We start from the raw sequence: 25,993 nt of genomic DNA, 5'->3' as shown, positions 1-25,993 counted from the left end.
ATTTATTATGTTTTATGCTCTTCTCGTTCATGAAAATTTTATATGTATTAGGTCCTGCGCGATTTTAATTCTACATCTGACGCAGATGAGCGGTCATCTTCTTTTCGACAACGACGGCCCCTATTAAGTGTATACAGCTCACAATATGCCACGTCCATGCTGTGCTTCTGACGGTTTGTATCGCAGCACATGTTTTGCAGGCCATATCCTTAATGGCAAACTGTGCAACAAAAACCCGTGTTCTGCTGAATTAGATGACAGAACATCGAGGCAGACGGTTTGGAGAAGGATGGAGCAGGGCAAGCAGGTTGGAGCAGAATGGAGCAAATGGAGCCGCACTTCCAGCACACGGTTCCTGTGGAAGAGTTTAGAGATCCATAAATGAGTCTATAGCAAGCCGTACAACCGTCTTCACAGACGGTTGTATGGGTAACACAGGAAGCAGAGCAAACGTATAACCTGCTATTGACAAGGGATACACGGCTATATATAAGAAACAGTTTGAAGCTACGCCCATCAGCTTAAAAAGTCAAGCGGTGGCCAATAGAGAAACATATGGCTGGCAATAGCCTACCATACAAAAGAGTAGCACTAGCGGTATGTGTATAAAGAGCTAAAATATCTGAAAAGGAAATAGATATATACAAAACTGTAGCCTGCCTCACAAAGCAAACAATATAGTTAGGATTTAAAAAGTATTTAACACACTGTATATATAACAACAACTGTAGTCGGCCTGGTATGTTAATACAGAGCCACAGTTGGCGACACCAACGTCTGTAGCAGACCCTAAGAATACCTGTTAGAAGCTAGATAAATATGTAGAAAGGCTATAGAAAATTACGGCATGGCATCCGAAGAAAGCCTTCAGTTGAAAGATAAGAAACCTTATAGCGAGCGATAGAAAATGCTAAAGACAGCAGTACATAGGCATCCGTAAGTCCATAGAAAAGGCTAAAAACTTTTATAGCAGGGACTATAGCATAAGCTAATGACTGTCATAGGAAAGGATATAGCTATTTGGGTCAAATGCTTAAAAATCACCATGCAAAAAATTTTTTATAGCTTACTATGATATGTTCGTATGGGACATATACAATACATGCCTATGTATTACGTTATATATTTCATATATCCTGTTAATTATGTCGCAAATTTTAATGTAGCAAAGCACTTCACATCGTCTTGAAAAGCAGCAGGCTGAGATGTCTCTCCCTGTTACTGTTTCCGTACAGCAGCGTCTTATTGACCTCGGAAGATGGCTTGCACAAACAAAAAAGGGGAGTTAATCATGTTACAGCGATCCTACTTCAGTCTCGAGACAAATATCAGAGAATCAAAAGTACATTAAAGGTCCACCTTCAAGGTTATCGCGCGACAACATTAACACTGCAATCTGCGTCTCCCGTTGTGGATCCTCCCTTGCGTAATTCCTTAAATTATGCCTTAATGTTTTCACAAATTCTCATAACATACAATCATAAGCTAAAACATTATCTGAAATACTATCAGACATCAAAATGGATATACAACCGCGCTTTAACTATTCTCTACCATGTGTGACCCAGGATCCAAGGGTTCGATTCCCGCCCCACAGGTGTAGCCCGGGTTCATTACGCAGTCTCGTGACATAACAAAGCCCAAACAGCAATCAATATCAAAACACTGGATCAATCGGTTGACACCTGCCAGAGGCACGCTCCTGATATTTCGCTCACAACGCCGATAAAGCCAGCGCTGGATTTTCTGGCGCGTGAAAATGTTTTATGTAGACCGCTGTCCCCTATGAGGTTTCGCAAAACCCTATCGACCAACCCCGATCTGCTACCTAATGAAGATGCGGTGGCGCTGCTTTCTCCAGGCTAGGCAGACGGAGGTGAAAAGAAGGCTTAGCGCCCTCAAAGGACTACACGGAACCAAAAGGTTTTAAAGCATTTTTCTGATTTTACAGTGCACTTATGATGCCGTCATTCTGTACACAGTAACTATGAACGTCGTAGAACGCATTTTGAAACTATTTTAGTATCTTTAAAACACCGCGAAATGTAGAGAGGTACAAGTCAGGAGCACGGCCCAAAGAAGCTCATGCAAGTAAGAAACTTACGAAATGCTTTTCCGGATTAGCAGAGCACCAATAAACACGCCGCAGGGAGAGAACCAATAAACGGCAGTTGATCAAATGCCAGCTAATGTCTGAAAGAAGAAGTGTGGCAATGTATGCTAAGTTATTTAATTCCTATCGATTTTTAAAGTGCCTCGATAAATGTGCATTATATGTGCACATGCTGCTGTGCTGGCTGCATTCCTTTCTTTTGAATACTGCCGCTGCAATTATACAAGCTTTCAAGCTGAAGGCATTCCTCACACAGCACGATAAACGAATGAACGTCGGTGTCCGTCCACCGGCGTTAGCGTTGTCAGCGAAAAATAAAATTGAAAGCGCATCGCCGATTCGGCGTTTGACTGAAGAGCGTTAGCTCAGTGTTTTCAGTCAACTCGCATGCACACATCTTTATTAAATGATGTTACAAAAGTAGTTACGGCCCTCATTTCTCCGCTGCTGCTCCCCCACAATGCTACTCCAAACTATTTCAACACTGACGCGATATTCGTTTCATCACTCAATCACACTTTATTCAACAAACCATTATGCTCTACCCCCGAAGGCCTGCAACAAAGTGGCGTCCTTCTGCGACCACTGGTTCGTCCACCATGGCTCTCCGAAGGTCTGGGACTAAGTGGAATCTCTCTGTGACCACTGGTTCTGCCGCCACCGCACTCCGAAGGTCGCCCTCGTTACGGCTTTGAGGACCAATGGTCATTGGTGCGAGTCCTTCACACTCGATGGGTCTGAATTCGACTTGTAATTCTAGCAAATTTGTGCTCCATATTGTGCCATACAGTGCCAAGCAGTTGAGGACAACAGCCAATTAAGGAACACAAGAGCTCTGTATAAGACAATCAAAGATATTAAAGGAAGCTTCTGTGCTAAGCTGGGCGTGATAAAGGACAAACGAGGAAAGACCTCACTGAAGCCTCAGAGATAAAGAAGAGGTGGCAGGAATACACAGAAGAACTGTACAAGAAGGACCCGAATGTGCAAACCAACATAAGACGGTTGTGATTACTGATCTCGAGCCGGGCATCCTGAAGAGTGAAGTTGAATGGGCCTTAGCCAGCCTTACTAAGAGCAAAGCTAGCGGAATTGATGGCATTCCAGCTGAGTTGCTTCAAAACCTCAACCATGACGCTGTTAACATTCTGCATACATTATGTCAGAAGATTTGGACAACCCTGCAGTGGCCACAGGATTGGAGGAGGTCAGTTTACACCCCCATTCCAAAGAAAGGCAGTGCCAAAGATTGTTCCAACTACAGCACGATCGCGCTTATTTCGCATGCTAGCAAGGTGATGTTGAAAATCCTACAAGGTAGGCTGCAGCAGTATGTGGATCGGGAGCTTCCGGACGTGCAAGCTGAGTTTCGCAAGAGCAGAGGAACTAGAGACCAAATTGCCAACCTTCGCTGGATCATGGAAAAAGCAAGAGAGTTCCAGAAACCCATCTACTTCTGCTTTATTGATTATGCGAAAGCGTTTGACTGCGTAGATCACAGCAGATTGTGGCAAGCTCTACAAGAGATGGGAGTTCCAATTCACCTCATCTGTCTCCTCAGGAACCTGTATGAAGGACAAGAGGCCACAGTCAGAACTGGGCATGGTATTACTGATTGGTTTCCGATTGAGAAAGGAGTGAGGCAAGGCTGCATACTGTCGCCCTGCCTATTTAACCTATATGCAGAGTGCATCATGAGGAAGGCCGGTCTGGACGAGTCTTCAGCTGGAGTGAAGATTGCTGTAAAACGTATCAACAACCTTACATATGCGGATGATACCACTTTAATGGCAGAAAGTGAAGTGGAACTCAAGAGACTTCTGATGCGCGTACCAGAAGAGAGTGAGAAGTTTGGGCTTAAACTGAACATTAAAAAGACAAAGATCATGGCGTCTTGCCCTATCAAGTCCTGGAGCATCAATGGACAAGAAGTGGAAGCTGTGACAGATTTTCTCTTCTTGGACTCCAAGATTACCTCGGAAGGAGACTGCAGCCATGAAATTAGGAGACGCCTGCTTCCGGGAAAGAGAGCAATGATTAGCCTTGACCGCCTAGTAAAAAGCAGAGACAGTCTGCCAACCAAGATCCGTATAACTCGTGCTATGGTCTTTCCAGTTGTGATGTATAGATGCGAGAGTTGGACTGTGAAAAAGGCTGACCGCCGAAGAATTGACGCGTTTGAATTGTGGTGCTGGTCGAAGACTGTTGAGAGTTCCTTTGACTGCCAGAAGATCAAATCAGTCGATATTGTCGACCATAAACCCTGACTGCTCATTGGAGGGTCAAATTCTAAAGTTAAAGCTCAGCTACTTTGGTCATCTGATGAGAAGAGAGGAGTCGCTGGAGAAAGATTTGATGTTGGGAAAGATTGAGGGTCGCCGGAGAAGGGGTAGGCAGCGAACGCGATGGTTAGATGGCATCCTCGAGGCCATCCATTGAGCAGCAGTTTTGACAGCAGTGGTACTCCTAAGTGCCTTAACCTTGGCACACGTCTGGTTGGCATATATAGCGGAACGACAGCATAGTCGTAACTGTTAGCCCTATACGACCGCGCTCGCAACGCGAGGGAGGAACGGGGTTACGTCACAACTTGCCTTCCTAGTCGTGTGATAACATAACCTAGATACGCGATGAGGTCACAACACGCTGTCCTAGACTCACCTGATATACGTGATGACGTTACAACATACCTACCTATGGTGACTCCGTTGTTACGTGAAGACGTCACAACATGACTATCCTGGTCGTGTGACATCATACCCCAATCACGTGATGACGTCCAAACGTTATAAGTGAGGTGTTCGCCTGGCTACAACGGCAACACTTAGACTAAAAAATGATGCGGCTATTTAATCCTGTGATGTATCGGACAGGCGGACGGACGCGAAATGTGGGAACGAAACTACTAAGATCTTTTACGCTCTTAAGATCATGAGCATGGCGCTGGCAGGCGATAGCTGGCAGCTGACATAACTGCGCGTAGGGTTACACGATATTCCACTTGGCAGGGCACTACTAAAATCTTTTACGCTCTTAAGATCATGAGCATGGCGCTGGCAGGCGATAGCTGACAGCTGACATAACTGCGCGTAGGGTTACACGATATTCCACTTGGCAGGGGACTACTAAGATCTTTTACGCTCTTAAGATCATGAGCATGGCGCTGGCAGGCGATAGCTGGCAGCTGACATAACTGCGCGTATGGTTGCACGATATTCCACCTGGCAGGGGCTGCCAACTTGGGCCTCTCCTTTCACCTGGGAGGGTGATATCAGAATCAGCCTGCCAAGGACTGGTATTCTCGTTACCGCTAAAGTCACTGGAGCTCTGAAAGTACCGCAGCTGTTTTCTCTTTGCCGCGCCGCCGCCCATTGTCCATCTGCGATCGAGTGCTCAAGCCCCGCCATGGATGGTCCGCTCGAGCAGACGACCCGCAGTCAGCACAAAGCTTCGACAGTACGCGCGCGGCGTGTTTTACGAATAAGTTCGTCCCATATTGTTTTGTGTGCATAAAACACGCACAATATGGTCGCTTTGTTGTCGAGGATGCCGGGGTGTTGCGTCTTCAGATGTAGCAACAGAACAAAATGAGGCAAAGCGCTATTTACAATCCCGAGCGGAAATGCTGTTAAAGAGCAATATGACTGCATCGCATTTGAACGACAAATTTGTCCCAGCGGAGGATACCTGGCTTTGCGAGCTAAGTATTGTTTGAGCCCATCAGCTGTTACCAGATACACTAAATTGTTCGTCCTGTTAGTTTGACGTCCCTAGCGAGTCTCCACTGCATATTTCGCTGTCGATTTTTTGTCTGTGATAGCTACGTTTTCAGAGACTCTTCGCGCGCTTCTTTTTCTGAAGGTCATTCATATTAGGTAATAAGTAATAAGTATCGCAATTATATCTGTGATTTTCTAATATTACTTATTTGCATTTTCCCTGCAAGTAGAAAACAATTCCCGGAGCGACCATGCAGGATGCCGAACGTGAAGGTTCCGTGTCAAATTAAAGAACATTCGGTTCTTTAACGTGCGCTAACATTAGGAGCCGACAACAAGGAAAGTTAATGAAAGGGGGACATCACACTACTTTTCAAGTACGATGGCTTGAGCGGTACAATGAGCGTTGGGATTCGTGGATAGCTCGCCGTGCTGCTGGCGAGCACGGGTCGCGCACTGGTCTCTTCAGTCACTTCGGGAGCACATCATATTCTCACAGTTGCTGTAGTCTTCCGTTAGCCTACCGTTTTCATTCGCACAGCGCGTCTGCATGGCACGACTTCTCCGACCATTCTCCTCGGCTTGGGGCTTTCTTTGCTACTAAGCAGAGGCCTCTCCCCATTTATTCCATCCCTTGTAAGTATAGTCGCGAAAATGTTTCATCGGGCGGCCGCTGGGAATTCAGAGCGCTAGCATGGCGCGCTAGCGTAGTTGGAGCAGTCTAAAAACATGCCACTCCGACTTGCGCGTGACAAGCGCTGGCTTCGCGCGCTAGCGTAGTTGGAGCCATCTAACAACATGCCACTCCGACTGGCATGTGACAAGACGAAGGGAAGCGCAGACGGGCATGAGACAGCAAGCGCTAAGAGAATAACTTTCTGCGCATCACATTTCAAGCGTGCTCTCACGTCAACGCGGCATATATGACTGCTGTAAACAGTTTGCCTCGCCCCGAAAACATGCGTTTGCTAGCCTTTTAAAATGACTCGCTTCGGCTATATAAGGCACAATAGCCTGAGCTGCAACAAATGAAACACTATGGAACAAGCTTGCATCTTGCACGTGGTGGTGGTGGTGAAACACTTTATATTTGGGAGCCTTAAGGGATTACATGCTAATGACGGGTCGGCTCTTGGCTGCGTGTTGTGGCCGGAAGCTGGTGCTTCCCAGCGACACCCAAAGCCCAGTCCGTCAGCCGCTTTTGAACGGCCGGGTCTGAGCTGGACACCTCAGCCTCCCATAGCTCGAGGTCGGAGAGTTGCCAAGTGGCTGGAGGGTGCAATTCCGAGCATTTGATCATAATATGCTCAAAATCTTGCATGTGCGCGCACGCCCGGGGAGTGAAGAACACAATCATGGCAGCGCAACAGTCGTGCGACGCTTAAATGCTTTCCTGAACCCTCATCCCATATAAGATTTCAATTATAAATACTTTCATTCGTTATTTCCAACACACAATCAATCAACGAGGCGTTTGCAGGGGAGACACCACGAGCTATAGCGGAGCTTTCCTCGCCTAGCAAACGACACGTTCATCGCGATGGATTATTTGTGGCAACAACCCCATGTTGTACGCGCGCCGCCCGCTAATTGCGGTACTTTCAGAGTTCCAGTAACTTTAGTTACCCCTATAGGCCACGCAGGCACGTTCATATGGCTCGGTTAAAGCGGGGCTTTTTATATGTGGGCTGGCAAACTACACTATTGCGCCATACTCTAAGAGGTGGAGGTAAGTGTTTCTATGTTGTTGTTTTTTTCAATAATGCCTGTCCTCGTCATCAGCCTCTAGAGAAGCAAAATCAGCATCCGAGGATATAGCAACAAATAAGACAATGGTTGGTTTGGTTTGATTTATCTGGTTTAACGCCCCAAAGTGACTCAGGCTCTGAGACACGCCGTAGTGGAGGCTCCGGATATTTGCGCACTGACATCGCACAATACACGGGCACCTTGCTTGTCGCCTCCACCGAAAAGCGGTCGCCGTAGCCGAGATTCGACACCGCATCCTTGGGCACAGTAGTCCAGCGCCTTAACCACTGCACCACCATAGCGGGCCAAAGGAGGCAATGAGTGCGCATGCTATCGCGTCAACTCTTAAAGCGAAGGTTAACTGTTCTCCTATTTTTAATTAATATTTTGTACCTCTGGTTCATAGTTAAACCTTCAGCTAATTCTTTTGGTAATTAATCATCTTTGGAGAATGAAAATAATACTGAAATCTAAGCCAACCGGCTCTCCACAGCCCACAGCTCGTTTTATGGGCAAGAACGGCCGTTTTGGGAAATTTTGGTAACACATTAGCTCGGTTATTCACCTTAGCAATGGGCTCTCCCAAGGTCGTCACAGTGCAACCTAGAAGGAGTGGCACAAGACTTGAGAGCACGACACAGAGCGAGACACAGCAAGAAGCAGACCTCGTTGTTTTGCTATAACACGTTACGTTCTCCTCGCTATCAGGCTTTAAAATCTTCCTCAACTCGAAGGCTGCTCCTTCTGGGTGTGCGGATCAGTAATCAGCAGAACCGCTCAGGCTAGCGCCCCAGTTTTTAATTTGCGCTCCACGTTCGTTTATCACACGACGCGCGCAGACGCAGTCGCAAATCAGGGGCGCTACTTGTATTTGTGTCACAGCGGCAACCAGCCACCGCTCTTCCAAACGAATGCACTCTTTCTAAAGCGCCAGTAAACTGGCTGGATGTGCTCGTTGCAGGCTCCCACCACAACACGACTGCATACGCGCATGCGCCAACTTCCGGGCGTCGCCACTACCAGCTCGCAAAACTCGTCACTCTCGACATCTGCTCGCAAACACACATGCAAACAGATTCGAAATATGGAGAAGGAAATCAACCGCACCTAAGAGCGTTTCGTAAGGATTGGCCTCGTTGCAACGACTTGCCGCTCAGGGAGCGACGCCGACCACTGTGTCTGTCTACAAAAGGCCGGGCTTTCTGCTGCAGCATGTCCTTGCGCTAGTATTGAGAGCTAGTACTGCTGCACGACTGCAGTGGTACATGGATCATAAGCGGGCGTTTTACGCACTTCTTTTTGCAAATCTGCGGTCGTTGGAGTGCTGAGGTTTATGGACCGCTCTCAGTGGGTTCCTCGCTTCGTTCCTGGTATACAGCATGGAGGTCGCGCATAGTTAGTTAACATGAAAACTTGGTCAGCAGGAAACTAGAACTAGTGCTCGTTGCGCAACGCCATATATATTTTAGTGTGTGAGCATCGAGTGCCTCGCTAGTGAAAAAGCCACGAAATCAGGGTATGAAGCCTAATGAACTAAAATGAGCGCCTTATGCTGCGAGCCGCTTTCGAACCCGAAGCGGCGCGAACACATCGGCTTGGTTGGCTTAGACCGCCACCTTCCTTTGTTCTAGCGCGTTAACGGGCATCTCTGTATACAGGATCCAGCAGACGGCGCGAACTTCGTCACAGCTAGTGAGCCATGCCCATGATCGTCGGTGCTTCGGCGCTCGTCCGCTCGCGCAGTATTAAGCAAGCAGCCGGGTACTCGTCTCATACTTGGAAGGCATCCGTAAGGTCCTTTGCATTGTTATGTACAGTCCTTAGCAAAAATGTAGAGCCCAAAAGTCTGCTTCTGAGCCACTCCGTGCGGACTGCCATGCAAAGAAGTTTTGCCCATATACCCTGTCCGATGGGAAGGACCTCCACTAATGCTAAATCAGCGCCACTACAAGCCCAGAAGCAGACCCTCTGGGCTCTACACTTTTTACAAAGGCTGTACATACTTTTACATCATATTTAGTGGGAATGCGCACATCCGGAGGCTACAATACCCCGAGCGGAATATCGTATTGTTTGGGGGATGTTACGTTTCGCGACCGTCGTGATCGCCGAAGCGGCTGCAACGGCTTCAGGGTCATTCTTCATACTGGTGGATATTTTGAGACATTTCAGCGCCGTACCAATCCCCGTCCAACACTTTCCTTAGCACGCCGGTCCAAGCGGGTCCCCTTTTCAACGTTTCTTCGTGTGCGTGTTAGTGCGAACGCTTGTCAAGCGCGGCGCTCGATGGAGTGAGTCGACACCACCGGCTAGTGCGAAAAGATTTACTGGCCCCGGTGAGTATGGCAGAGAGATACAATCCCGGACAAGAACGCATGGACTTCTTCGGGCTGCTTTTCGTGTGAACGTATGTCATTTCTTCTTTAGGCCGGCTTTTCTGGTCGTTCTTACGAGATGCAAGATTAAACTCTGTTGCTAGACGACGCCTCGTCTTTTGCAGGGACTTGCTGATGCTTTCCGCTGGATGCCGCGCCATCGGACCAACGTTTGCCTTGAAGCTTGCGACCACATTGCAACAACTGTTGGCATTGGCATGATGTCTGCAAATCATATGCAACAAGAAGCAGCTGTGTTTGGTTAACAGCTCCATAACAACAGCTACATAACAATGCTATTCAGCTGCACAGAAGCAGGTTGTTATGGGTAGTTACCGCATGAGAACTGCGTAGCAACTCGTTGCCAATCCGGCAGAAGCCTGATCAAAGCCCGTCTCTTGCATCAGTACGTTTAGCATTGCACTCCCCACGCTAAAGGCGACTTTTTCATTGGCGGCGATAGCGTGGTATGTCGAAACTTCTGCCGGCTGAAACAAAGGCCACCTCGCGCTAATCGGAATTTGACGTATGCCTGCCTATGGGTATGATAACGAAACGAATGCCGATTAAAAAAAAGAAAACTAGAATAACTGGCGGATTTAGCGCGCCTCAGTGTCTTGGCGAGAGCAGACACAAATAACGAAATGAAAAGATCATGTAACAGAATAGAGACAAGGCACCCAGAAAGCCCCGCGTTCTTTGATCACGGTCCAAGGTTGTGGACACCCGCCGCTTCCTTTGGAGTGATGACATGTGGGGAAGCAACGCGACCATTTTTCTGATCTCGGGAATGAAAAAAAAAAGGGGGGGGGGGGGGGGAGACAGAGCTTTGATAACGTCGCTATATGTGCAATATGCGTCGAGTAGAGCAGGAGTATCGCTTCTTTCTGGATCCAGATAAAACGAGAGTAAGAAGATGATTTGCACGGTATGAAGAAGAACTGGAGTGTGTGGAGCGTGACAAAAACAAAATAGACACATTCCACGTCCATGGCAGCCACAGGCGATTTTCTTTCCCGCGAAAAACCTGGCCACAGCAGCAGTTCATTCATATTGCCACAGCGCTGTCCATCTTCTGGCGCCACCAAGTGGCCGAATGTCTTGGCACGTGGCTGAGCGTCGTCCTCGTCTATCTCGAGCTTCGTTTCATTAAAAGGGCCAGCTCGGTTGTTCCGCTGCTTACTACGTGTGTTGGAGACAATATTTAATGGATTAATCAATAGGGTGAACATGTAATGGACCGGCTAAGTTACAATGGTTCTGGGTCCGCACTGTGCATGAGGAGATGGAGGCACAGACTCGGGATAGAACTTCAGACACGTTTAATTAAAGCAGCTGGCTCAATATCGCTTACGGATCCGCTCTGGGCTGCGTGAGAGTTTCGCGGCACGGGCTTGAAGGAACGACTAGACATTCGTCACGGCCAGGTTACGGACTCTCGACAGCTGCAGCTGCTGCCCTCGTTCCCGGGTGGCTGTTGGATGAGTTGCTAGTTGTGCGGAGGCGGGTTGGTGGAGGCCGAACTTGAGCTACAGCTAGACCTCGGGCTCGCAGGTTGTGACGGAGCCCCAGTCTTCTGCCTAGCTGCTCTCTTCAGACCACCTCGTGCGCTCTCTGATCAATCTCCGCGTTTCTTCCGCTGACCACCTCTTTGAAGACCTCTGCTTCTTTATCCGGCACCCCTTGCTGGTTTCCTCGCCGTAGAGGTTCACCGTCGCTTTCCTATCCGCGGCCGCTGTCCGATGCCTGTGTTAGCTCCCCGTGGCTCCCGACGTGCGTTACTAGAACCAGCTGATTATGGTTCTAGTAACGTTGCTCTGAGCCGTGTCACTCAAGCCCCGTCTATAGGAAATCATATCGGCATCTTTCTATATATGCGCAGGTTTCCGCGCTGCAACTCCATGCGGGCATGCGTGCAGTTCGGCGGCATGATGCCGGCATGGGGCCGTTCGCAGCCCCTCAGGCATACGAACCGCCACAAAAAGAGGCAAAGACGCACCACAAGAATGCACATGACAAGTGGCGAATGAATTCAATCTTGCGCCTATATGCCCACTTCAGAGGAAACGTTTTATGCTGAAACGTATCTTTAAAATGACCAGCTATGAACGAAAATAACACCAGACTAAAATAAGAAATACAGGTGCGACTGGGAGGAAACCCGGATATAGCCTGGGCTATATTGTTTTCAATTGAATACACAGCCCGCCTAAGCACGCAGTGCTTGTACAACTCAGGGCTCAAATGCAGTATACAGGCACTCATTCAAATCATCATCGTACAGTCACAAAACCGTCGTGAAAGAAGCCGAAAATTGTTGGCTAAAATAACATTTACCGTCTATCCTTCACGGGTACGTCACGGCAATCATTGCTGAATTCCCGTGCAAAAAGATTGGAAGGGTTCAACGCTGCTGAACCAAATATTAAGCGAAAACATTAGCTGTGGTTGACCGAGCGTTCTTCTTCTTCTCTTTTTCTTCTTTCTCAGCCCACATATAAAGCACCTCTTTAACCAAGCCGTATGAACATGCCTTAGTGGCCTACAGGGGTAACGTGAATGCCAGGGTCGTAGCAGGCTGATTCTGACATAATCGTCCCATGTGAAAGGAGAGACCCATGTTGGCAGCTCCTGCCAGGGGACCACTGACACGGACACGAACATGGACACGGACATGGATACGGACACGGCACGCAGCGACGAGCGGTAAGACCTGGCGTAGTTTTGCTTTCGCAATAAAAATCTTGGCAGAAGCAAAGTCACCAACAATGAAACAAGAAAACGCGAGAAGGAACAATTTCAGCACGCAACCAATCAGACCGCTCAAGCTGAGAAGAATTCAATTCCTCAAAAGCAAATGTGTTTGTTTCCTATCAAGGCCTTGTGATTATAGAGACAATTGGGCGAAACGCTGCCGTGAATGTGATGATGACCACCCCTAACAAACTCAGAAGTCTGTGCAGACGGGTGAATGATTAGGCTGCACAAAAGAAACAGGGCTGCTCCATTAAGCACCAAACCCCGTATGTGGAATGTTCAACGGGCCTCGTTTATTCGTTTCTATTGACATGAAGGAAAGAGTATACATTGGACAGACAGGCAGGCGCATGAACGAAAGAATTCTAGAACAAAAAAAAAAAAAAAAACGAATTTCGAGCAAGCGTCCAGAAACCTGGGGATTCATTGCATGGACTATCGCTCAGAGACTTGTAAACCTGAGCTTAGCAAATGCAAGGTAATTGCCAGACACAAAGAACAGCTGGTCCGAGGGATTATCGAGGCAGCTTCGATAGCGAGGATGAATGATTGTTGCTTTAGCACGCCGTCCGTTGCATTAACCGAAAAGGAATTGAACTTGTAGGTTGAAGTAGTAAATAATTCCTCTTCCTCTCCAGTTCCTATTGATTCTGGCGTTCCCCAAAGATCTGTTCTTGGGTCAATCCTCTTCTTGATTTTTATAATGATATTGTCGATAACATCTCAGTTTCTGTTTGATTGTATGCTGACAATTGTGTGTTATATGAAATGATTACTACTACTGAGGACCAAAGACCGCTTAAATAACGATTTCACTAAGGTAATAACATAGTGTGACCAATGGCAAATGTGCGTTAATTGTGATAAAACGGTGTTCATGCGTATAACTCAGAAAAAGAAGCCTCTCTTGTTTAACTATACTGCAAAAACAATGTTCTCTCTCAAGTGTATACATACAAGTACCTTGGCCTGCATATCTGCAATGACTTCTCCTGGAAAGAGCATGTTGACAACGTTGCAGCTAATGCCCTACGCAAACTATTTTTCCTCCGGCGTGCTCTGAAGCTCAGCCCCCCCGTGTACGTTCGCTTTCATATAACACTATTATTCGCCCTATGCTAGAATATGCCGTCATAATATGGGATCCTTTCACTAAATCTGAAGTTGCTAAATTAGACAAAGTCCGAAAGAAAGCAGTATGGTTTATTTACAATTCATATAACCGCACATCTATCAATGCTCTTTTTAATAAAAGTGGTTTGCTTCTAGTCTCTCACAGGAACCGCATCTGTCGCTTAAAGTTCTTTTTTCAGTTAATCAAAGGCCAATACATTATTGACACATCCAATATTATATCGTTCTCCTCGGAGTACAACACAAGACAACGGCATGATTTTACAGTAGCACCATTACACGCACGAGTTAACACCTTTAAGTACTCTTTTTTCCCCAGAACGAACACTGGAATAATTTAACTAATGATGCAGTAACACAAACTTCACTAAAAAGGTTTGAAAACCACATTTAACTTTTTTATATTGTTGTACCGCTGCATTCCTGCGTTTCGTTTGTACTTTTGCAATTGTGTTGTTTATATTTAAGATCGTTGTGTTGTTTCCAACATTGACGTACTTCTGTAATGTGTGGCCACCCTGCGAAGGTCTTGTAAAAGATCGCAGTATAAATAAATAAAAAATATATGATTTGCTTCTTCGTTTACAGGACTATGCTTGTCATTTGAGATTGTCTCTATGATATGGCTATGACGCATGTGATTAGATGTGTGGAGCGATGCTATAAGAAGTCGTGTTTCTTCGAAATAACGACAGTTGTAGGTCACCGCTTGTGTTTTGTTTCTTTGCTGGGCGCTGTTTTGTCACAAATGGATAACCAACTTGCCCAAGCTGCTGTCCTGGTCGTAGTGAAGAGGTCCGGAGATTTTTGACCACACCCGTAGCATTGTGTATGCGATGCTGAAATAAATTTCTAATTCTGATTCTGACATAATGTTTAACGTGGGTTAGCGGCGTGCGGGCTGCCCCCAGGGGATTTACTCTACCGACCGATGTGTGCAAGCGCGAGAGCAACACGAACGCAAAAAAGGATGCACACAGCGCTGGTTATCAGGTGACCAGGTTATTCAAGAAGTGGCCAATTTATACAGCAGGTTGTGAAAACAAATTATGAAGGAAAACGCATTTGCGACAAGAAATTTGCGATCGTTTCGACAAATAGTCGATTTCTTGCCTTGTTAAAGCAAGTGATGGGTCACTGACATTGACGGTGGTGATCTGCAGCACGGTATGCCCTGCTATCCGGGACTTATTCTTGGTCACTGTCTGGCAGGCCCTGTATATCGGCCTGCGCTTCCCTTTACTGCGGATATTACAGTGTACTATACTTTTGTGGCTACACTATCTACGTTCCCTTTGTTTCTGCATACGCGCATTCAAACATCTGCCTGTCTGGCAGACATAAAAGCCACCACGTGTGACCACATGGAGTAAAGAATAAATTATGTTTCTGACGCATGACTTCAAGTGGTTCGTGATTGATGTGACATGCGTTTCTGATTTTATAAGCCTAACCATCTGCAACATGTCTGTTGAGTAAACATAAGACATTGTCTTGCCGTTAGTTACTTATTTTCTCTAGGCACTGTATGGTAAACCGTGCCGATAGGTAAGAATCGTTGTATTTTTGTGCCTCTCACAGTGAAAGGGTGTCAACGTTTGCAGACTTTCATTGATTATTTTTCGCTTCAGTTTCTCTGCACACTGAGGTCAAGACACGATGATGGCAATCGGCTTTCGTCAAATTTTCTGAATGCTCATTCAAGCATTCTTGAACGAGGAATGAGAAAGGATGAGAAAGGCTGACAGAAGCTAGTGAACCTCTTTATTTCAACTTGCTGGATTTTCTTGCACTTGTGAAACTACTCGATTTCATAGGCAGATTTGATCAGTTTCATTGAAAAGCTAGAAAAGGATGATTTGCTAGCTCGCTAAGTTTGTATCTATACCGCTTTCAGCCAGTGCAATGAAATCGCGAGGAAATCCCACCGGCCAAGATCATTTTACGCTATATATGTCATTACACTTTGAGCAAGACCCTCTCCTGCATCCTTGATTTGCTACAGCGAGAACGTTTATGCGGAGGCCTCAACGGATGTCCGCAGCCTGAGATATCAAAACTCTGTGAGAACTAGTCACGTGACGAGTGCCGTGTGTGGCTGTTATGATCAATGTAACCCAAGTGGTTCAGAGTCTGCAGGCCACGCACTGTGCGACCGTTTTCGCTGGCTTTATCGTTTAGAGTAGTACGGAGCTGAGCGTAAACACTTGGCCATATATTTATTGTTCTAGTGCGGGAAACTAAATGCGCCAACTGAACCCATAGAGTTTCTGCATGGCTTCCGCAAAACTTTGCTCCTGTTAAAAATACAGAGCCTTTACCTCACCAGTCGGACTTGCATGGCAACCATAGTCCCTAAGACAACTCAATGTTTCCAGCGTGGCTGAACCATTGAAGATATGCTCAATTTTATCCCAGGAAGTTTCATTGTTTCGGAAATGCAACACGTCGACGCAGGCTGCTGACGTAAGTGCCTCGTGTGCTGCGTGAATTAATGGCAATTCCCGTGCCTCATTTCGTACCTACTGAAGCGTTTGCCTCTCTCTCCTGTGATTTTCACATTTTTAGCTTATGTATGTACGTAACTCGTTGCAACTGCACAGTCACAATAATGGCCTACCTCGCAGTCATTGTGGGCACTACAGGAAGCGACGCATCTGCTTTGCGAGTAGGCTTTTACGGGACGGATGTTGGCCATCTGCACTGCGTTAAGATCCATTAATCACTGCCTACGCTGTGATTTCACAACTGATGCTGCAATAAACGTGGAGGAAAACCACGGAACCACCAGTGAGAAAAGTTCGAGACATGGCTCGTGGTTGACGTCGATAAAACGCACCGGGACCACCATTAAGAGAGATGGCCTCCTGGCTCGTGCCTCAACGCCCAGCAGCAACGAATGTGCGCGAGAGCTCACTGGGAAGAGTGCTGCTTCGGAGGGCTTTCAAGGCCGCAGTAATCGGGGACCGAGTTGGCACGACGCTCTTCTGTCAAGACAGACATTCCAGACCGCTGTTACCGCTACTTCGGAAAGCGTGGGATCAGCTGTGGCGATTGGCCTCTTGCGTGCCGATGGCCGCTGGCTTTATTGCAATATATTTGTTGCCCCAGAGCGGGCTCCGTACACCGGACACCTGCTGCTTTGGAACCTGGACCCGCTTGCACAAACGATCTTAAGACTGTCTTAGCTAAGTCCAGACTTAACTGGAGTCTTAAGGATAGGCCGCTAGCATGGCTGCTTAAGACTGGAGCCAAGACTGGGCTTCAGTCCTGACTTGAATAAGTCGCTTGTATGATTACGACTCTAGTGCTGTCTTGCTTAAGACACAAGGACGCCAGGTGTCTAAGTAGAGAAATTAGGGAAATACAGGGATGCGCTGGCACTGTCCCTGCTATAAGATGTACACATTCCGTCAATTTTGCGTTGTGTAAAACCCGTGCCATTGCTTTTTGCGGCTTAAGATTATGTTACGAGGAAAAATGCCCCAAGTGGTTGCTGAGGCCGTTCTGGGAAGCCACTGTGGTGAACATGAACCCGAAGCGTTCGACGTTTGGAACACGAGCCGTCTTAAATAAGCTTGGTCTTTCTAAAGACACCGTTTAAGTCTGGACTTAGCTCGGACTTTATCGTGCAAGCCGGCCCTGCTTTTCCCATGACAGAAAGCCGCATATACTGGACGCCATCCGTTCTTTTACGCCTGGGCATCTTTTTTCACAAAATTTAATAATGCTTGCGCGAACTTAAATGTAAAACTATTAACTGGTCTGGCGCCATAAAGTGCGAGACACATTACTCCAGAGTAAAATTCTACTTTTTCAACCCGCGAAGTTGCAGATAAAGAAAGAGTGAAGAGGAAAAGAGCAGTGATCGAGAGCCATTATTTTCGTGCCAAGTGCACCTCCGCCCCCCTCGTACAATGAAAGGAGATAAGGCTCTTGTCTAAAACGGCGCATGTCTAATCAACGACAATCGCGTAGCCCTGTCCCCCTTACCAATTAACGTATGAATTTGCGAGTTAAATGATGATTTAGTTTTAGCACTGTAAATTAAACAGTGGTTCAGCACTTCTTTCAAAGTTGGGGTGCCTGTTTAATTAATCTGCCAATGAGGTGCGTCGCAAACACGTAACGAAGTTATATGAAAAATGGGACTTTTCAGCTGAAGTGCCCGGCTGCAGTACATACTCAAAAAAGAAGAAAAAAAAAAAGAAAACGAAAAGCATGATTAGGATAATGGTGCCGCTACTCCGCCTGCCTTGCTTAATTATTTCGACAATTCCGGTTGTATGCGCGCAGGGTCTTAAAACGGCGCTCGACTAAGTGTGATTTACGACCCTCAAAGACTGCTGCAGTATGCGCTGTGTTCGGCATTGATTTGCAGCCCGGTGTTTCATTCGGCTGCGTAGCTTAAGAACATGCACAGCTCTGAGACTAATTGACCGTTTTAGGCGGCCTTTACTCAACTTATCGTGGTACGAACAATCGATCGAAGGTGCAGTGCAGAGGGCTAAAAGACCCGAAAAGAGTTTCCATGCATTGATATCGGAACACTCACGGTCGACAAGGTACCGCTTGTTCATCCCACTGGTGAAAACTCTGACTTCGCAGATATTTCGAAGCTAGTGTCTGCTGCGATGAACTTACAACAAAGGGGGTTTGTTTGCAGTATATATGTCATTAATTTAATGCTAAAACACACCGAGCAGGACACAACACGATAACAGAAAAAGACACGAGTAAATCGTGGCACTCAATCTGATTACCTTAACTTTGCAGGACACACAGAAACAAAAACATAGACAGCCAAGAAAAAAAAAACGTCAGTGAATTTTATATTGGAGTTGTAGTTGGGGTTTATTTCTTCCTTTCTAAAAGAAAGGGGAAGTCAAGGCAAAAGGCGGCAAGCCTGACTGGGGCCTTGGCTGTCAACTTGAAATAAGGCCGCTACTAGGGCATAGTGTTTACAGAGGCTATTTGCAAACTGTCTACACTCCGTAAGCTGCACCTAACAAAGGAGGGAAAGGAAGAGACTTGTTAGACGACTGCACATCGCCGTTACATCAACGCCGAGTGTTCATTAGCTCAATGGTTTGGCTTGGTTTGTATTGACTGAGGCTAGAAGGGACGGCGCGTGGTGGAGGGTTCCGGAAATTTTAACCACCTGGTGTTCTTTAACCTGCACTGACATCGTACGATACCCTGTCGCCTTGTTCGCCTCTATCGGTAAGCCGCCGCCACCGGGTTTGATCCCGCGGCCTTAAGATTTCATATAAATCTTTTCTTGTGGCTTCGGCTGAAAGGGGTTGGGTTGGGCTTGAGTTCGAACGAATGTGACCTCGCATTGGGATCCTTTTTTTTTTTTCCTTTAAAGAAGGTTATGCCATTGTTGGTGTTGTTGCTGCGTCTTCGTCCTCTTCCTTTCGCTCCGTTGTTAGGTGCCGTGCAGCTTACGGAGCGGAGGCAGTTTGCAAACAGCCTCCGTAAACACTGTGCCCTAGTATCGGCCTTATTTAACTTCCCGTAGAAAGTCCTGCCTAGAGTAATTCATGTTCTCACCAGTCCAGCGCCGTAACCATTGAGCCATCGACGCGGTGAGGCGTTTAATCGTAGCGCCCGTACTAAGAAGAAATTCGCGCACCAGCTTTGAGATTTTCTCATGATGAGTAAGTATGGAAAATGGCTGTCGCTCCCGATCTTGCAGATGTGAAAGAAGGATGGCTTTTGCGGGAGTGGTTGAAATCCGTGTAGAAGATTCGCGTTTCAAACACAAGGAGGACGGAGAAGAGCAATAGGAAGAAAACTTAGTGTCATATTGGCAACTGGGATTAAGAGAATTTAGACGCGCCTGCTTTGTGCCCTCTTTCGTCCGCTCGCGGCTGTAGAAAAACCCTGAGAAGTTACAAGCTTTCAAACGTCGGCAGCCCACGGAACCGCACGAAGGCGTAAATTTAATTTCGTGCTGCAACACGTCAAAATAACTGTGAATTAGTGTTAACTATAGTAATGCATTTTTTTATGTTTGTGGATGTGCTAATGGCAGAGTTTTCGACGCGTTTTCCATGCTAAACAAGAAGAACAGGCTCTTTGTAATTGGCATTTTTAACGGCGCCTATTCCGCCGGCAAAGAGATGTTAACGGAAAAGCACCATATATGTCCACAGAGTAAGCACGGTATCTTTGGTGGCTTGCCTAGCAGATGCGTTAACTGCCACGAGAAGCGTCCTCTGTATACATAAATCAGCCTCGAGTTGATTGAGATTTGTACGCTACATATCAGCGATCAGAACTGTTCTCCGTGTGGAGAGTGAGAACGCATCCCGAGTCTCGTACGAGTGCATTTTTCTTCGCATTTTTATGCAAGAGAAAGTCAATGCAAGTGGCTTTGATGTTCCGGAACAAACGTCACGAAAAAATTTTGAGATTCCAAGCTGCACATTCAGCAAAGCGCAGTGGATTTATCGCCGTATACTGACTCTGCAGAGTGCGCACGGGGGTAAGAGACGGAAGATTTGATGCCGCGCGATAAGCTTCCAGGTTCTCGCCCTATGTCTCACTCTCCGCCTCTTCCCTTCCAACAAAGAGCCGCCGCTGCGCGGAGGTATGCAGGTGAGCGTACACCGCAGTGACGAGGGGACGAACAAGCGCCGCGCGCGTGATCGAAGTGCACAATCGGCCCCTAACGCACAGCGACACGGCAGCTACGGCCGCCGGAGAGTGAGCGGCCGTCCAAGGTGCTCCAAGGACGGCCGAATTCCTAAGCGCTCAGAAGCCGCCCCCTTCCTCACAGCAACAATCCGGCCAGTGCTGTCCATGCCAGCAGACCATGCCAGGCAACAACCGACGCGCCGCTTTCTACGCGCCCGGGGCAACCCCAGGAACGGACGGACTGAGTTACGCGTTCAACAGTAATACGCGAAGAAGTATGACGACAAAGGCATGAGGATGTAACTGCATAAGCAACTTTACAACTACTCCAAGAATGAAAAACAAAACAAATGTGTTCTTTCACGATGAAAATAAAAAAAAAAAAGGGGGGGGGGGGGGGGAAGTCATTGACAAGCGCCATTGGATCGCCAGTGTCATCGGTGTCGTTGCCATCGCATTTCATTGCTTTTACGAAGAGTAGCTAAAAGTGGGCCAGTAGGAAATGGTAGTTTGTTTCTTTTGCTCAGACATTTCATCACGCGGCGCCAGAGTCAAGTTTAACGGCTGTAATCAGCCGTCAATCAGCCGTGCGTGTGTGCGCGTGCGTGCGTGCGTGCGTGTGTGTGTGCGTGCGTGCGTGCGTGTGTGTGTGCGTGCGTGTGTGTGTGTGTGTGTGTGTGTGTGTGCGTGCGTGCGTGCGTGTGTGTGTGTGTGTGCGTGCGTGCGTGCGTGCGTGCGTGCGTGTGCGTGCGTGTGTGTGTGTGTGTGTGTGTGTGTGCGTGCGTGCGTGCGTGCGTGCGTGCGTGCGCATGCGTGCGTGCGTGCGTGTGTGTGTGTGTGTGTGTGTGTGTGCGTGCGTGCGTGCGTGTGTGTGTGTGTGTGTGCGTGCGTGCGTGCGTGCGTGTGTGTGTGTGTGTGTGTGTGTGTGTGTGTGTGTGTGTGTGTGTGTGTGTGTGTGTGTGTGTGTGTGTGTCCGCTTTTAAGGGTATTAGTCTAGGTTACCACCCGAGATATAAAGTTCCGCTTTAACCAAGCCGCATGAACGTTCCTGCGTGGTTAGGAGTAACATGTCCGACTCAGAATCCAAGAGCTCTGGAAGGTTGATCCGCCTCAGTTGAGCAACCCGAGGAGGCAGCTCCTCCGGACATTCTGATATCGTCTGGTCTCGTTAAGCCGCACAAACCATCGAAGAATTAGGATCGGCCTTGCCGGCTCCCAGCTACCCTTTGCCGGGGCCATGTCCGCTATTTTTCGCTCAACGCCGACGCCGGATTTTCTGGAAACGGGGTTTTTAACGTTGTAGCGTTGAAATGGTGCAGGTACTCTGCAGGTGCCACACCAATCAGGGCCCATGTGTGTCACTTGTCAATTGCTATGCATGCTTTTGAGATGATGCTGTCCATGTTGACAGGAGCGACATAGATATAAATCTCCGATTTAGCCAAGTCATACGAAGGTTCCTGCATGGCTCAGGAGTATCGTGTCTGACTAGGGTTCCGAGGGTCCCGGGGGGTTCGACTCCCATATCAAATATGTAGCCTGAGCGGGCAGCTTCTGCAAATTCGACCTTGACATATGGTCTCGTGACGTCACACAACCTGCCGACAAATCAGAGCTTGGCCAGTTCACCTGCCACCTAGAGACGTGAAGAAGAGGGGCAGACAGACACAGACATGTCACCTCCATACGTACAATCCACGTCAGCGGCCAACCACCAGCTGCCGGAAGCATGCTGGTGCCATGCAATCTGACGCCGGATTTCGAGCTAATATGGGACATATATATCGCCTCCTTATAATGCTTTCGCATTGATGAATGCTATTACGCACTATGGGTGTGTCTTCTCCATTATATGTGCTTGCCAGTTTCAGCTTATATATACCTAGCCGTTTTTTTTTTTTATTGAAAACACGCAAGGTTTCCTTTCTTGTAATGTAAGGCATCGAACAACTCATTCGGACAACTCGGTGTTATTTTCTTTGCCATAGTCAGCTTAAAGATTTCGTTGGATCGCCGACGATTTTCTGAGTATACAAACACATCTCCCTCGCGTAGCCTTAACAAATGTTTACACCGCGCCGCGAGCGAGAAAGAGCTTGCGTTGCATACCACCCTTCGTTCTCACGAGCCGGCGTTGGTAAGCCACTCAACCCACGAAAAGGCTGCAGGCATCGATGCTCGTCACGCAGTGACCGTGTGAATTCGTATGGTCTGAGCAGGCCAGCCATTTATCACCTGCCACCAAAGGGCGGCCCGTGCAGCTATGGTGACCCCCCTTGCCCACCGGCATTAGCATCATGGCTGCAAACGTGTAGCGTGGCGAAGAAGCGGGCCGCTCCTTGCCAGGTACCTTCGCTGGTGGGCTCGCCGCTGCCTTTGTTTCGCCCGAACATTAAGCGCATATTCAGCAACGCCTGCCCCATCATGTACACAGTACACTGCAATAATTTGAAACACCGAATGAGGCAAGCAAGCTGATGACTGACGGAATCTTAAAAACTGTGGTAATCAATCACAATGTTTATACCCCTTCCTTATTCCCCATTGGGTGTTTTGACGCGCACGTGAGATGGAGCACCCGTACACGACGACCTTTCAAGCTCCACGGTCTTGCGCTGCACCCATCGCTTGAGAGCAATGCTCTGGATGTTCAGCTCATCCGTATCTACTTCCACCATCATCGAGAGGTAATCACACGCTATCAGGTCAGAACGCTGAGGCTTCAGGGCCTTAAACATGGCCCTTGTTTATATCAGGTCAGTTACATTCACCACGATATCAGTCATATATATAACCCAGATATCCAGCCTATTAATGGCTCATATTCCTACCAATGGAAATAGTTTGTCATTGTTTGTTTCTTATCTCTAAAAATTAGGCTGACTTTTTCGGAGTTTGCACGAGGACGATATTTTAGTTTTGTTTTTGATAGAACATTATTTCCGGCGGACAGGTGCCGTTTGCTTTTATTTTCTTGCGTGTGCGAAGGTGACATGTTCGTGCACTCAAAAGATCTGACTATTGAACAAATGGCCGCGTCGATAACAGCAGCTGAAATATGAAATACTATCAACTGAAAACAAATGAAAAACGTGGAAGGTAACTAGCGGGCCATAATACGAAAACCTAAATAGAAGTATGTTTCGAATAGGTTAGCGTTAAAAGTCAAATAGTAAAGAAGCAAGCGACGTTAATCTAAAGGCAAACAGCACACATGTGCACCGTGTCCTTGCATATTAAGCAAGACTCTTTGGTCTCGTAGCCTTCACTTTGGAATAACTTTATGCTAATAGGTTCATTCTATGTGCATTTGTCATTTTTTCTCCCCAATTACTTCAGACATTGAACAAACTCTGAAGACAAGAAACGCTGCATAGAAACAATCTTTTCAAAAATTAGAAAAAGGTGTATGTAGCAGGTATCCATAAAAAAAAAACAGGCGGCCCGCAATCCCGTATTTCGCATGAATATGGCGTCAGTGATGAACGTGTTGTTGAACTGCCGTGAAAGTCACACCATTTCGAGGCGTTTGTGCATTGTTTTGAGTTGACTCAGACACTGCACAGCACATGGGAGCCTTGCCCTTCGCCTTCATCGAAAAGCAGCCGCCGCGGCTGGAATTCGATCCCGCGTCCTTTGGTTGAGCATTCGAATGCCCTAAAAACAGCCACTGCGGTGGGGTGCTCATACAGTGTCTATAACAATTTCGATTACGCGAGGTTTAAAAAGAGTCGAAAGGCAATTTCGTGCTCCGTTCGTTTGCGTCCGCATCTGTATAACTCGAAAGCTTGCAAGTTCACAAGAGCGATGTGACGGGCTAGTTGGTATTGCATATCAGTATAAAGGCAGCGCAGTTTTGTGTGTCTCCTTTCTCGTGTGTCTCGAAAAACTACGCTGACATTATACTGATCGAAAGCTTGCTTTAAAAATGTACACGCATGAATAAAAGCAGGGCGAAAGCGACCGACGTGTTCTTAATTGTAAAAATACGTCTAGTACTTCATCGCTGTGCATTGCTGAGTAGTCTCTGGAATTCCGCGCTTAACAGGGATGCCTGCCCTCTGTTTTCGGTGCGGGTTTTCTCTCCCATTTAGCTTAGTTTCTGATTTTTTTTTTGTTTTTTTTTTTTTTTATGCCTCGAGAGTTTTGCAATAAAGGGATGTCTCACAGCGATATGTTTTGGTATCCGCATGCCCGAGATTACATGCACCGAATACGACGTTGCTGACGGGACACAGTCTGGTTGCCCGTGAAAGAAAGCGACCTTTACGAAGCCCTCTTAATCCCTGGCTACTGCATGGAATAGGTTCCGCGTTCTCTCCGTTCCGCACGCGCAGATACTGCTCCCGTCGAGTGCCTTGCATTCCAACGTTTCCCTTCTCTTTCTGCTATCGACGAAAACAGCTGAGCCGAGCTCGTGACCGCGTGGACAGACATTGGAGCTTCCGCTCACGTCCCTGTTTGTACAGCATTTCATCTGATGACGCCGGTGACACGTTTGCTTTCTCAAAGGGTCACAGGTGCAACCGCAGTGGACTTGTTGAACTCACGCTGCGCAACCTGCTCATCGAGAGGACGCTCACGTTCCACTACAGCAGCAGTGAAGGGAGTTGTGACAAGAAGCACCAAGGCGTGCAATTCAAAAGGATTTTCGTCGTAAGGTGCTTACGAATGCAGAAAGCTCTTACCGCGCCCTGCTTGAAGGGCTGGGTCACCATTTGAATGCTCGTACAGCTGAGAATCCGAGAGATGAGTGTCTCAATCATTCAAATTCTTAGGAGGCGGCACACAGATGTATAAGATGGACAATACATGAAGTAGATAAGCTTAAGGGTGAGAGAAGACGATAAAATAGATGCCATATATCAGCCCGCATTGAGCACAAAAAAAAAAGGTGGTGGTTAAAAACAATAATGACCGTAAGGCGAGGGCAGAGCGCAAAAGAAACACACTTGGGATGGTGTTTTTCGCCCTTTTTGAAGACACAGCTAGAGTGTCGAAAATCAATAGAGCGACGATTTATTCGGGCTGTCCCAAAATGTAGTGCAGAAATGGCAACAAGAACAACAATGGTCAGTTATTAGCTACCTAATAAAATCAAGTAAATTCTAATGTGCCCAAGGTTGATTTCCGTGAACAAATTTCTTTAGGCTGTCATTCTTTTGGCTTAATGATTCGTCTTCATTTAATACCACTTAATGAGACTAAGTGTTCTCGTGTAAATACCTCGGTGGTCACATTACTAGCAACCTTACCTGGACTGTTCATGTTACCCATGTTATTAGCAACGCCAACAAAGCACTTGGATATCTTCGTCATAACTTTCGCAAAGCACCTTCTTCTCTTAAACTTCTACTTTACAAGACACTCGTATTACCTAAACTAGAGTATGCAGCATCAGTATGGGATCCTTACCAGCAAAACTTAGCGCACTCACTGGAAATGATCCAAAATATTTCTGTACGGTTTATCCTCACTAATTATAACAGAACAGCAAGCGT

The sequence above is a fragment of the Amblyomma maculatum genome, chromosome 2, assembly GCF_055883805.1.
Source record: "Amblyomma maculatum isolate TAMU_Amacu chromosome 2, ASM5588380v1, whole genome shotgun sequence".
In the NCBI taxonomy this organism is placed as follows: Eukaryota; Metazoa; Arthropoda; class Arachnida; order Ixodida; family Ixodidae; genus Amblyomma; species Amblyomma maculatum.
The sequence above is the reverse complement of the archived record's forward strand: the minus strand, read 5'-3'. Positions refer to the sequence as shown.